Source organism: Notolepis coatsorum (assembly GCF_963971535.1).
Source record: "Notolepis coatsorum genome assembly, chromosome: 19".
NCBI classification, from domain to species: Eukaryota; Metazoa; Chordata; class Actinopteri; order Aulopiformes; family Paralepididae; genus Notolepis; species Notolepis coatsorum.
The window spans coordinates 38,536,894-38,549,848 of NC_140183.1; the positions used below are offsets into that span (position 1 = coordinate 38,536,894).

General features: G+C 41.6%; 1 protein-coding gene across 1 annotated transcript in view; it reads right to left on the bottom strand.

The window, feature by feature from the left end:
- Positions 1–8,666, bottom strand: part of scap (SREBF chaperone) — a 211,039-nt gene extending 202,373 nt beyond the window's left edge. Inside the window, 1 exon segment of the mRNA XM_084336159.1 lies at positions 8,637–8,666. The gene's annotated coding sequence lies outside the window, so the exon portion shown is untranslated.
- Positions 8,667–12,955: the final 4,289 nt, after the last annotated feature.

The following is a 12,955-nucleotide window of genomic DNA, read 5'->3' on the forward strand; positions in this document are numbered from 1 at the left end:
ACGAAAGGGGCTAGCTAAGCTCAACCAGTGCACTGTGTACAACAGCACACCAACCCAACTAACTTTACCACAACACTTGACAGCACTGTCGTAAGACCACCGTGCTGTCTTAAAGGCACAGTGTGCCTACCCAGATGCATACACAACATTGACGAGGCTTGACAACCGAGGTTCAAAGTTAACTTGATTGATTGAAAACTTTATTAACAGATTGCAGAATGGGTACAATACAGTACGGCTCAATACACACAATTGTTAAGGGGATGCAGCCCAGAGAAAGACTTTCGTCTTGTTTACATCAGGGTCCCCCATTTTCAATTCATCATAACATATGACATACAGATAGACTACTGCTACATCTATACATTTCACATCTATCTATACACTTCACAACATACTTCGGTTTTTTTCTTTCACTGCCCAACCCAGTCCAACCCAGCATCTTTCACTGCCCAGTTCAGCCCAACCCAGTCCAGAATAGATACCTCTTTCATGTTAATATGTTTTATGCTAATATTGTGAAGAGTAGAGATTAATGTTTTATGCTAATAAATATTTTAAAGAGTAGAGACACGGTGTGATTATTTTACTATGATTGAAAATCTATTTAGACGAAGACATACAAAGAAGTAATTATCACAATTGGCGATTTTTTTTGTCTGGTAAAAAATCTGTTTGGCTGGTAAAAAAAATCAGATACTCGCCAGTTGGCTGGTAAGCCAAAAAGTTAGTTTCCTCCCCTGTATGCACTCGAGTAGACTATTGCTGGAGCATTTGTTGATATCAGCAGCTATCAGTAGCTAGCCAGCTAGATACCGTTAGACAATGCCTCGTCATGTATTAAACTAAAAGTGAATAGTTGACTGGGTCATTGTTTAAACAGTAACGTTAGCTCATGGAGGTCCGATATAGACTAGAGCAGACGGAAGTAAACAAGCCAAATGATAGCTTCCGATTGGTCATTTGCTTTTTTTCTCTCATGAAACCAGTCACGTCACTCTACTGTGATTGGACCGTTGACTTGAGTGCGATGTGGGACTTGTAGTTTTTTAACGATCTCGCGGCGGAGAAAAAAAAGACGAGCGGCTATAATCTGTACTCGCACAAGAGTATCGTTATGAACTACACGTCTACACGCCACACGGCGGGCAGCCCTCTAAGTGTCATGCGCCAAAGGTAAAAACAGACCGCCGCTGGCGGGCGGCAGGCTTTAGTTTCGGTCCCTGTCTATGCATATCATTCATGTGTTGTTGTGATGATGTCGCGCTGTCGGGAGTCGCGCTGCCCCTATGTAAACTCTGCGTAGAGCTGCCGCGGTATTGATATTTTCCTTACCGCACGAATTTGCGCAATATTTCCTACCGCCGCGGTAATTACCGCACAGTGCGCACAAAAAAAAAAAAAGTTTGAATGCATTTTTTTTTTTTTTAGTAGTCTACTCTTATAGCCTGCCTCTAGTCTAATGGCGCTTTTCCACTGCATATTACCTACTCGACTCGACCCGCTTTAGGCACCTGGTACTTCGTTCCTTTTCCACTGCAGCCAGGTACTACTCCGTTTGGGGAATGGGGATGCAGGCGGGGCCGCCGCCGCTCGCTTGTGTACACTGAAAGCTCCGTGGGCATAGATGTCCGAGGGCTTGCAGCAAGCCAGAGTTTAACACAGTTTCAATCAATCAATCAATAACAACATTAACCAGACTCTCGTTGCGTCTATTCTGCCAAAGCTAACGTTACCTCTCATTGTGTATTCTACCAAGCAAACCCGGGTTTAACGTTGTTACCTCTCGTGTATATCGGCTGACTGTAGTATTAGGCTAATCACAACAACAAACTTAACACATCAGCGATCTTGTTGTGACACTAAACTCTCCGCTCGGTGGTAAATTGGGTTGATGTCGGTTTTGTTTCATCAATAAATAAGGCAGAATACACAGTGAATCCATTCTTTTTTGTTTATTGCACTTGGTTCTGTCGCAAACAAATCCTGAATGAAATGCATCCTTAGCGAGGCAGTAAAGATGGCGGCGCGGCGTTCTGTTTTCGTTCAGAGGCTACAAAGTGTGACGCGTCGAGTAGGGGGTATCTGCAGAGCCGCAGAGCCAGGCTGGACCAATAGGGTCGCTTGGAACCGAGTAGGGTATATCTGCAGAGCCGCAAGCCAACTTTATTATTATGATAAAAAACAGCGGTGACGCGGTATTGAGCCTAACTCTGCGGTGAGCGTGATGCAACAGCGATACCGCGGTAATGCGGTTATCGCGGCAGCTCTAACTCTGCGTGCAACGCGTCCAACAAATGAGTCTTCAACATGCCTTTACATCCCCATTCACCATATGCCCGTTGCGGTTAATCACTGAGTGATCTAATATGCATATTATTCACATTTTGACGCTGTCTACTGTGCCGAGTCAAGCAAGCACATTCAGCTGGGGACTAGAAAGGTGCGCTCAGTAGAGCACAGATGTCCGCTGCGGCAGCCAGAGAAAAGATGGAATTAATGTACTGTATGCATTCAGAAGAAATAAATGTTTTATGGACCCATAATAGTGATTATTTATTATTTAAGTTAAGTTTTGCCATAATCATATATTTTTCCATAATCATAATGTTCCACAACATTGGTAAAAAAAATCTATTCTATGAATCATTTTCGGCCTTTCGGCTTTCGGCCAACTGTTTTCTATTTTCGGTATCGGTTTCGGCCAAGAATTTCCCATTCGGTGCATCCCTACGTTGGATCCATACACTTATCGATTTTTTCGAATGGTGATCAGGAATTGGAATATACCAGTTGTCAGGTAAGGAATCTATGTTATCAGTGTTAGGATAATCAGACTAATTTTGATGAAGATATAGGCTGTTTTGTGAAATGGGCTCTTTCGGTTTCACTGTAAAAGTCCAAGAGGAAATCAACACGGCGATTATCCGTGCGCGGCCCGAATGTGCTTGCGTGCACGTATAATATTAATCATCTAGCGTTTATTTGAAAACGATTCATAAATAGGCCGACGAATATCAACGTTCTGGAATATTCCAGTAAAAGACGATTATCATAGAATGGTCCAGAATGAACTGTTTTTTTATCTCAAAACGGGTGCTTTTCTAAATGCTCTGAAACGGAAATGAAGCGATAAAAAACCAATCTGCCTTGACAGCACTGACTGGAAAAGTAGTCTTTGATAAGTGACGGGCAGATTAGACACATAATTTAAAACATAGATTAGGCGATATTAACGTTAACATTGAAGTGGACCGTGGCATCAAGGGGGTAAAAAGGAAAACCCGGCGTGGCACTCAAAGTGTTAAGCAAGTAGCTTAATTAAGATCCAAATTCAAATGTTTCATGAGTCCTTATTTAAATTTGCTATGGGATCATGTTAACTAAGGCAGAGGGAAGGTGACATTCACAGGTGTGCACTGCAGACTTGAGCATGTGAGGTAAAACATGCACTGGAGCCCTGAAAATGAGCCGCGGCCAAAGGAAGCAGAGATGGAGGGTGTGACAGAAATAATCGTTAGAGTAGTCGACTAATCGAAAAAAATTTCGACCGATTAGTCGACTACCAAAATAATCGTTAGTTGCAGCTAAGGCTGCAACGATTAGTCGACATAATCGACGACGTCGATTATAAAAAATCGTCGACAAGAAATTGTTGCGTCGATTAGTCATAAAAAAAATATATATATTTAATTTTTTATTTTTTTTTTTTGCACTACCTATCTTTGTGAGAGTGGCTTCTCAGGGTTCCAGACAACATCATAACATGATGATCCCATAGCAAATTTTGGACATTGAAAACATTGTTCCCCTGCAGGAGATGATGATCAGACTAGACACACAATACATTACACACGCACTCCTCTCACTCACACACAGCGATCAGAGTAAGACACACACATACACACTCCTCTCACTCACACACAGCGATCAGAGTAAGACACACACACATACACACTCCTCTCACTCACACACAGCTAGTGATGCACCGATGTGAAAATTGTGGCCGATACCGATAACCGATATTAATATTGCTGTTCTGGCCGATACCGATATTTACCGATGTCGATATCTCTGTATAGAAAACACTTTTTTATGATAATCAAATAAAGAGCTATTTTCCAAAACGCATAATTTTTTTTACTTTTGTAACTTATTTTCAGAAATGACTGATATTTTGAAACTATTTAAGGCCAAAACATGAAAAAAGAAGAAAAAAAAGATAAAAAAAAAGAAAATTAATATTTTTTTTTAATATCGGCCCCATCTTGATATCGGACCGATACCGATGTGTAAAAAAACGGCCATATCGGCCGATATTATATCGGCGGCCGATATATCGTGCATCACTACACACAGCGATCAGAGTAAGACACACACATTCACACTCCTCTCTCTCACACACAGCGATCAGAGTAAGACACACACACATTCACACTCCTCTCACTCACACACAGCGATCAGAGTAAGACACACACACATACACAAATTACACAGTACACACCTCTCACTCACACAGCGATCAGAGTAAGACACACACACAAATTACACAGTACACACACTCCTCTCACTCACACAGCGATCAGAGTAAGACACGCACACATACACACACACACACGGACTCCTCTCACACACAGCAAACAAAAGTTATTTAAAGTACACTTCCACTTTAATTTGTATTATTTAATTTATTTATCTTGTTATGAGTGATTGCTGTATTGTTCTTCAAATACATTTTCATTTAAAGTGGCTTAAAGATCCAAATTCAAATGTTTCATGAGTCATTATTTTAATTTGCTATGGGATCATCATGTTATGATGTTGTTGTTTGGTCCTGACAAGAGTCTCAAAGTCTGGGGTGATGGTAGACAAGCAACTCTGAGGTCATGCTCAATGTCCAATCTGTTCCTCTGCTCGGTCTTCAGCTGGACCAGAGCTGAGAAGCCACTTTCACAAAGATAGGTAATTATATATATAAAAAAAAAAAAAAATCGTTGTTGTTTACATTGGTTTTCGATTAGTCGACTAATCGAAAAAATAATCAGCAGATTAGTCGACTACCAAATTAGTCATTAGTTGCAGCCCTAGTTGCAGCCCTACAATATGATAATTAACGACACAGACCACATTGATATAATCCCCAATTGCTAGGAAAACATGCTAATCACTGGAAAAGGCTATTTATAATGCATACCCCTTTAAACATTGAATGGGGTCAAATTGACCCCAAGGATAACAGGAGTTAAATTTAGTCGTTACCAGAGAGGTGCTTATCATTTAAAATCTAGTGCTTACTAGGGCTGACCTTCGAATTTTTTTTTTGGAATTCGAAGCTTCAGGGCCGAGATTCGATTTTAATTCGAAGCTTCAAGATTAAAAAAAAATATATATATATATATTATTAATAAACAAAAGATTTATTTATTTAAAAAAAATATATATATGTTGTGGGACTTGTACAGCACTTTGTTCAACTTTGTCAGACAGTGCTGTAAAGTTTAAACCTTTTTAAATCGTAGACAAACAAAACACTTTGCTTTCATGAAATATTGTAAGCCGTCATTTGAGGCTTTAATGTGTGCGCGCTTGTAGTGCTCCTTGAATGAGATCATCACAACACACACACCATTGCATTAATCAGGAGGACAAGAAACTCTGCATACCTTTGTTTCACAATGAAAAGTGCTTTATAAATTAAATGAATTATTATTATTGTAAATAACCCCATGAAAGGTTTATTATTCTTATGGGTAATTAATTACCCGCTTCATATTTGTGATGTTACTGGTTTCAGGGTGTGCCTAAAGTGATAATGTGTTGGGCCGTTTATAGAGATCTATGCCAATTAATGTTTATGTATATCCGGGACTTTTTTTTATAAGAATTGAGAGGCCGACTACGGTATTTGTATATGTGACCTTTATTTTTTAAACCATGTTGCGACGCAACCTTGTTTAAGTTTGCGCTTTTGACAGTGAAATGTTCAGTTCAACTTAGCTCGAAGGAAAGACTCTAATCAAAAAGGTTTAATTGACCAGTATGAGGCTCTTACGGTAGGACTTTGATTGTTTATAGAAGAGGAATGTAATACTATGCAAAACGAGAAATAAAAAGTGATTTTACCAGCAGTAAGTTGCAAGCCATTTTCATACGGGGAACCGTGACAATTATTAGTATTATCTTATTTGCATATTGTCTCATTATTAGATAGATAGATAGGTTGATACTTTATTGATCCCCGGAGGGAAATTTAAGTAGACAGTATTTCACGTCCTAATAGTGGGCTACTCACCTAATGCATGGCTGAACGTTAGAAGTGTGTCCCCGTTAATCATCACTGCCAGATCCGACTTAATTTAATCGGCTATGGTCTCTTATCATCTCTCCACATCGGACGTGGTTGTCATAAGATGGACTGATATCCGCACCGTTCTTCTTGCAGAGCAAAATTTGTGGCTTAAACTTATTGAAAGGAAGTTCTTCTTTGGTGATGCTGCTGCAATAGGCCACATTCAGTTTCGATTCGATTGTTCGCTAGGAATTATGGGATTTGGTGTTGGATGTATGGACTCTACGCAGACGGGGACATGGTATTTAATCGCACGATAGACTACAACTACCAAGTAGAATAGCGTGGCCCAGATTCACTTCACAGTACACGCAAATATTACTACGCAGTAAATTCATTCATCGCCGACAGATTTCTTTCATAGCACAGATTATGTCGCACTGTACAGCCCTGGTTGTAGGCTAATGTTTTACTATTTTTTTTATCCAATTTGTATGGATTCATTTAGGAGTGAAATGCAAATGAAGGGTTGAAATCACTACTCGCAAGGTTGCCCCCAAATATTATTTACCACTCGCACGGGCCAAATTAAGGGGCAATTTGCGACAACCTCGTCGCACTGTACAGTGTACAGCCCTGTTTATAAAAGCAGCACAATGAACACAAATCTGTCAGTGCCGAGTCGGACCTCATCTTAAATAACAAACAGCATTGCTGTTGTAGTTAACAAAGAGAGGCAGAGTTGATTTTGCAACAAAAATAAAAAAGTATATATATATAATATATATATATTTTTTTAATAATCACATTTTATTTTCATATTCGAATCCCATGCCCATCGAACGAAGCTTTGAAGTATTTAAGACAGCCCTAGTGCTTACCATAGTTTTTCAGGAAATAACGTAACTCATTCAGCATAAAAAGGAAGGAAGAACGACATTGGTTGAATGAATGAATGAATGAATGAATGAATGAATGAATGAATGAATGAATGAATGAATGAATGAATGAATGAATGAATGAATGAATGAATGAAAACTTTATTAACAGATTGCAGAATGGGTACAGTACAGTACAGCTCAATACATACAATTGTTAAGGGGATGCAGACCAGAGAAAGACTTTGGCTATGCTATTCAAGAGAAAAGGCGTAGCAGTTGACAGAATATCTCCACTACCCGAATGCACTCAATAGAGCACTGCTAAGTAGCACATATGAGCTGCTGTGGGCTGTGTGTGTTTTCGTCTTGAAGCCCGACCTCTCCACCCAGACAGGCCTCACATGGTTAGACAACATTGAAAACACACAGCTTATTCACCAACTCCAAGGTGTGGACACATTCCCCCCATAAGGAAACATTACAACCTGGCTGAGTGGGTGGACAAATAAAAACTGATGTAGGCCTAAATCGCCCACACCACACCCAGGGAAAAAACACCACCTTGCCCCAATAACAACAGCGTCTTTCTAACAGTGAACAGATTGGACATCCAACCCAGAGAACAGGGAGGAACAACCAAAAGAAAGATCGTCATTGCAACAGATAAAGTCCAAATCTGGAAATGGTACCACTTCTGACAGTGGTTGTGGTCATTTGTGCTGGCCTGGAACATGGCGGTTTCCCACTTAAGGTTGAACCTACACAGAGGGATACAGTAGGCCAATATCTTTGTCTGAATCTTAATCCAATAGCTACCCTCCCTTCAACCAAATAATATCTTGGTTCAGTTGGAATCCAGGCACGCTCAATCTTCCAGCACTGTTGACTATGCTTCCCAATCTCAGCTACTGTCAGTGTTTACCGAGTCAACAGGCTCAGTTCTGCCTCTCAAAGTTAAATCCCCTGGCATGGCGCAGCACAACACTGCATTAGTATGGAATTATGATAAACATTTTCACCTCCATCGCCTTCTCACACAAAGTCAGTAAGCACCCTGAAAAGTATTTGTTTACCGTGCCAAGAAAACTCAGCTGGTGCAGAGCCAGTCACAACACCAGAACCTCAACCTACAAGCCTTGTTCTGTTCCAGTCACAACACCAGAACCTACAAGCCTTGTTCCATTTCAGTCACAACACCAGAACCTACAAGCCTTGTTCCATTTCAGTTACAACAGCAGAACCTACAAGCCTTGTTCCATTTCAGTTACAACAGCAGAACCTACAAGCCTTGTTCCATTTCAGTTACAACAGCAGCCAGAACCTACAAGCCTTGTTCTGTTCCCGTTACAACACCAGAACCGTACCAGCCTTGTTCCGTTTCAGTTACAACACCAGAACCTACAAGCCTTGTTCTGTTCCAGGTACAACACTAGAACCTACAGTTCCGTTCCGTTCCGAGACCATACCTGTTTGGGCGGGGCCAGGCCACCTCTCTGGCTTGCGGCCGCCTGCTTCCCTTGAAGGTGGCGGCACTGTATTTTTTTAACTTGCCCGGAGGTTCATGGTTTGCGTAGAGCCCTCTTTTCACCTCAGTGGCAGCCAGAGTCTGTGACTGCTCGGCTACGCCCCCCGGGGGGCGACGGAAACATTCCCACCGGGTGGGAATTCACAGCAGAAGTCGCTTGATCTGCCACTATAAATACCCTATAGAGTAAACACAGCAACAGCCTGGTGTGCTCACACAATGGCAATGGCAAAGGTCCAAATAAAGTTTTGAAGTAAAGTCTTCCGGAACTCTCCATCCATATAGGCCTAGGTGATGTAAATTTCTCTCAGGGAGGCTCCGGTTCATTTTTACTCTCCGACTGTGTCCCATGTGCCGGCTGCCTGTGGGGTTACGCGGGTGCAGCGCTAGGCCTGATTTGGCAGGTGCCGAGCAGCACCTCCGTCAGTGAGCTAATCCGGGATTGAGCCGATTGGAAACGTAACGAGCAGGGCTCAGGCCTGTAGCCACCCCCCACTTCCTTCCCTCCCCTTCCTCCTCTTCTTCTCCCTTTCTCTTCTGCATGCAGCTCAGAGCAAGTCTACTCTTAGCACAGTGGTGTGTGATATCTCAATATCATGACAGGGTTTGGTTTTACGACAAAAGCACCACAATAAAGTACTAACTAAAGACTTTGCGAGTGTGCTTCGGTTTAACATAGAAAATTCCACAGTGGCAACAACACTTTACCCATCTTTACCCATGTGCCCGCATACTTATACTCAGACATATTTCAAATAACAATGTGGCCTCTGATGTTAAGTACAGATTGCTTTTGCGTTGCTAGCCAAAATTGTATTATGGAGAAACCACTGTTGGTCTATGCAACTTAATCAAGTAGTAGCCTGAAGATTAAGGAAGATTCATAAGGCCAAAATGTCTACATGTCTACCACAAATTTGCATTAAGCTTTAGCCCTAGAATACATTGCATGTATTGTATTCCATAATATACAGTCATAGAATGTTCCATGTAATTTGTTGGGGGGATTCACCCGTGACATTCTAATTTGTCACGCTTCTAGTGTACTCACCAATAATTAATTGCCCGAGACTGGCGTTCAGCTCGTCATATAGAATCAAATCCCTTTGAAAGTTCTGTCGGAAACCACAGACACCACACATTGTGTGTACGCGACAGGATGGCGGATGAAAACTTCCGTTAATCACAAATATGACGAGGGGCCATTGTAAACGCACCTGGCTCATCAACAGAGGTTTTCATGTGATTGGTGCTGCTCCTGCCACCATTGTCGCATACACAGAATGTGGTCTGAATCTCATGGGGAAAATGTTGATATTATACTTCACTTTCGAGGGGATTTGAATCTATATGACAAGAGCTGACCGCCAGTAACAGCGATTAATTATTGGACGCAGAGCACAACAAATTGCATGGATTGTATGGCCGTATATGGAATAGGCCTACATGCAATGTATGGAATATCAGCCATTCTAGGGATACATTAAGCTATGGAGGATTGCATCGCAGGTTCCTTGACAACTAGGGTAGCACTCTTGCAAAGCAGTACTCTTAAAAAGGGGCACATCACCAACAGGGTTTCCCATTAATTGCCTAGACTGTGGCGGCCCGCAGTTGTATAATGAACCAAAAAGAAAAAAGTTAATAATTTTCTTTTACAATTTTTTTTAAATATAAAGTTTGCCAATAGGGATGTATCAGTAGTATTGGCAGTGGTCGTAATAGTAATCCACTATATTTTTTTTATTTTCTAAAAAATAAACCAGTTCAACACAGGTAACCACTTTTGCTTAATTTCTTTGATGGCTCAAATGTATGCTCTAGTCTAGTCTTTTAAAATGTTTTTTTTGTCCTACGATTTGTGTCAAAATAAAGTATTCTATATTCAATAGTCCAGTGGTTCCCAAACCTCTCCTCGAGACACCCCAGCTGTTCCATGTATGTTAAATTCCACCACCAGCACACCTTGATTCAACTAATAAAGGGCTAATTAAGTTGAATCAGGTGTGCTGGTGGTGGAATTTAACAAATACATTGAACGGCTGGGGTGCTTCGAGGAGAGGATTGGGAAGCACTAGTCTAGTCGATTTTGTGTTTTGAGCACAAAGTTCATCATAGATCTAGCCTCTTTATTTTGGCTCTCAAAGTGCACCAGATTGATGCATTTAACTTTAAAATGTACAAAAAATTGCCAGGGGGGCATGCCCCCGGACACCCCTAGAGGGTCGGAGGTTCACCCCCCATAGTCTCTGAAAATCCTGTGGGAAACACTGACCAAATAACAATGCTGATTTATTTTGCACATAATCACACACATATCTAAAAAGTCTAAACCGTTTCACACATTTTAGTTTGAGAGTAAATGAGAATGAGAATATGGCCACCATTGATGACATCGGGGACATTGGATCCTTGTGTTGTGTAAAATTACATAAAGAATTGGAAATACTGGCTTACCTTTTCTGAATACTTCCTAAAATCCCCAACTTGAAGGCATCTCCAGGGCCTATAGATTCCATGGGTAATATAACGCTCTGCATGTAAAGCATTTACAACACCTTATTAAATACCTTCCCACAAATAGATTAAATTGTCAGTGAATGAATGCGCCAACTTCCAAACATTTATCAATTTATCCATAGAAGTTCAGGGCCAGGCTGCGTCCACACTGGCACCATCAAAAATCCAACCCCATGTGTCCACGGTGAGGAGGCTTGCCTGCCTTGACAGTGAAACGAACACGCATAGCCATAATAACTGTACAGACGCGCTTTGTGTAGAGAGCGATGACTGTGAGCTTATTGCAAAACACAACCTTTTTACAACTAGCCTACAGCTGACAAGAAAAGGGGAACCTACAGCTTGTCAATCATTAGCCTTATACTATAGCACAAAAATAAATACCAAACTCCGCTTCAAAACCCATCTGCAATATTAAAAAAAATATTACTTTTTCAACAAACTCACTTTTGAAGGAATAATGTAATGGAAAAACAGTTTAAGAGAAAATTATGAAATAGAACAGATATTTAAAATAATAATTTAACCGGGGGGGGGGGGGGTATAATGTATGTTTGTTTCTCAATGGAGTGGTAAGGAATCTAAGTTAGTCTTGGTTGCAACAATCTCTTTCTCCAGCACAGCAATGCAGGCAGGTAGCCCAAGCTGCTTCAACATGTTCCCAGAGACAGCAAGGTACTACTAACTAACTAACTAACTAACTACACAACACGGGTGATGCAACCCTGTCGCGACATACTCTTAACACGTGCGAACGGTAACATAATAACACTGCCCCCATGAACTACTACACCAATAGTCTAACGTCCAAACAGAAACACACACCAAACACAGCTCTCGGGTTGATCGCACTGAGAGAAGACGCCGCTCTGCAGAGCGGGGCTGGGGGGCTGCTAACTAGCGCTGCTGTCTGTCCGGCTCCGTTAGCCAGCGAGCTGTCAAGTGTCAAAACTATGAGCTAACGTCGGTAGCACCAGAGGCACGGGGATCATAGAACATGTTCTAGGCTATAATGCTAACAGGCTTTGTGCTACATCTCGGATGGATGGAACCAACGAACCAGTTTGCTAACAATAACGCAGTCTCTCGTAGATACGCCGTTTGCATCGGGGGGAATACATAACGACACAGTGGCGCTTCTACTTATAAATACCAGACAACTGTTCAGTGTTCTCCACTGTGACTTAGCAGATCGGCTAACGTGCGGTTAGCAGCTAACACCGTTAATGAGCAGAAGCGAGTCACAGTGACCCTGCTGTCCCCGAGCTGCACAGTGTGGCTCAATGTGAACTCCCTCCCGGTCAGTTCTGGTCCTGGACATCCACGCACATGAACGGGGCCAGCAGTCATGTCGAACCTCGAAACAACAGTTTAAAGCGAGTAGAGGTTCACCTGCTATTCCCACGCTTTGCTTCTAACTAGGTTAGCTAGGAATGCTAGCTAGGCGACCAGCTAAAGTGTACACACACTACACACAAACACTTGCCTGGACAGTTTTCACTTGGCAGAAGAGGTAATTCCAATATCCACTCTTCGTAGTATATTCTACTTCTTGATGAAATTACATACACACCCTCTGTAGTTGTTGTTTATCTACACAGCGTTAGGGTGACTTGAAAGTCCCGATTTAGCTGATGGCTGATACTGTAGCTGCTCGCTTGTCAAATGCTCCAATGAAACCCCCTCCACATTACGACTTCTCACCCTTCCTTGAGAAACAAGTGATTTGGTGACATCTAG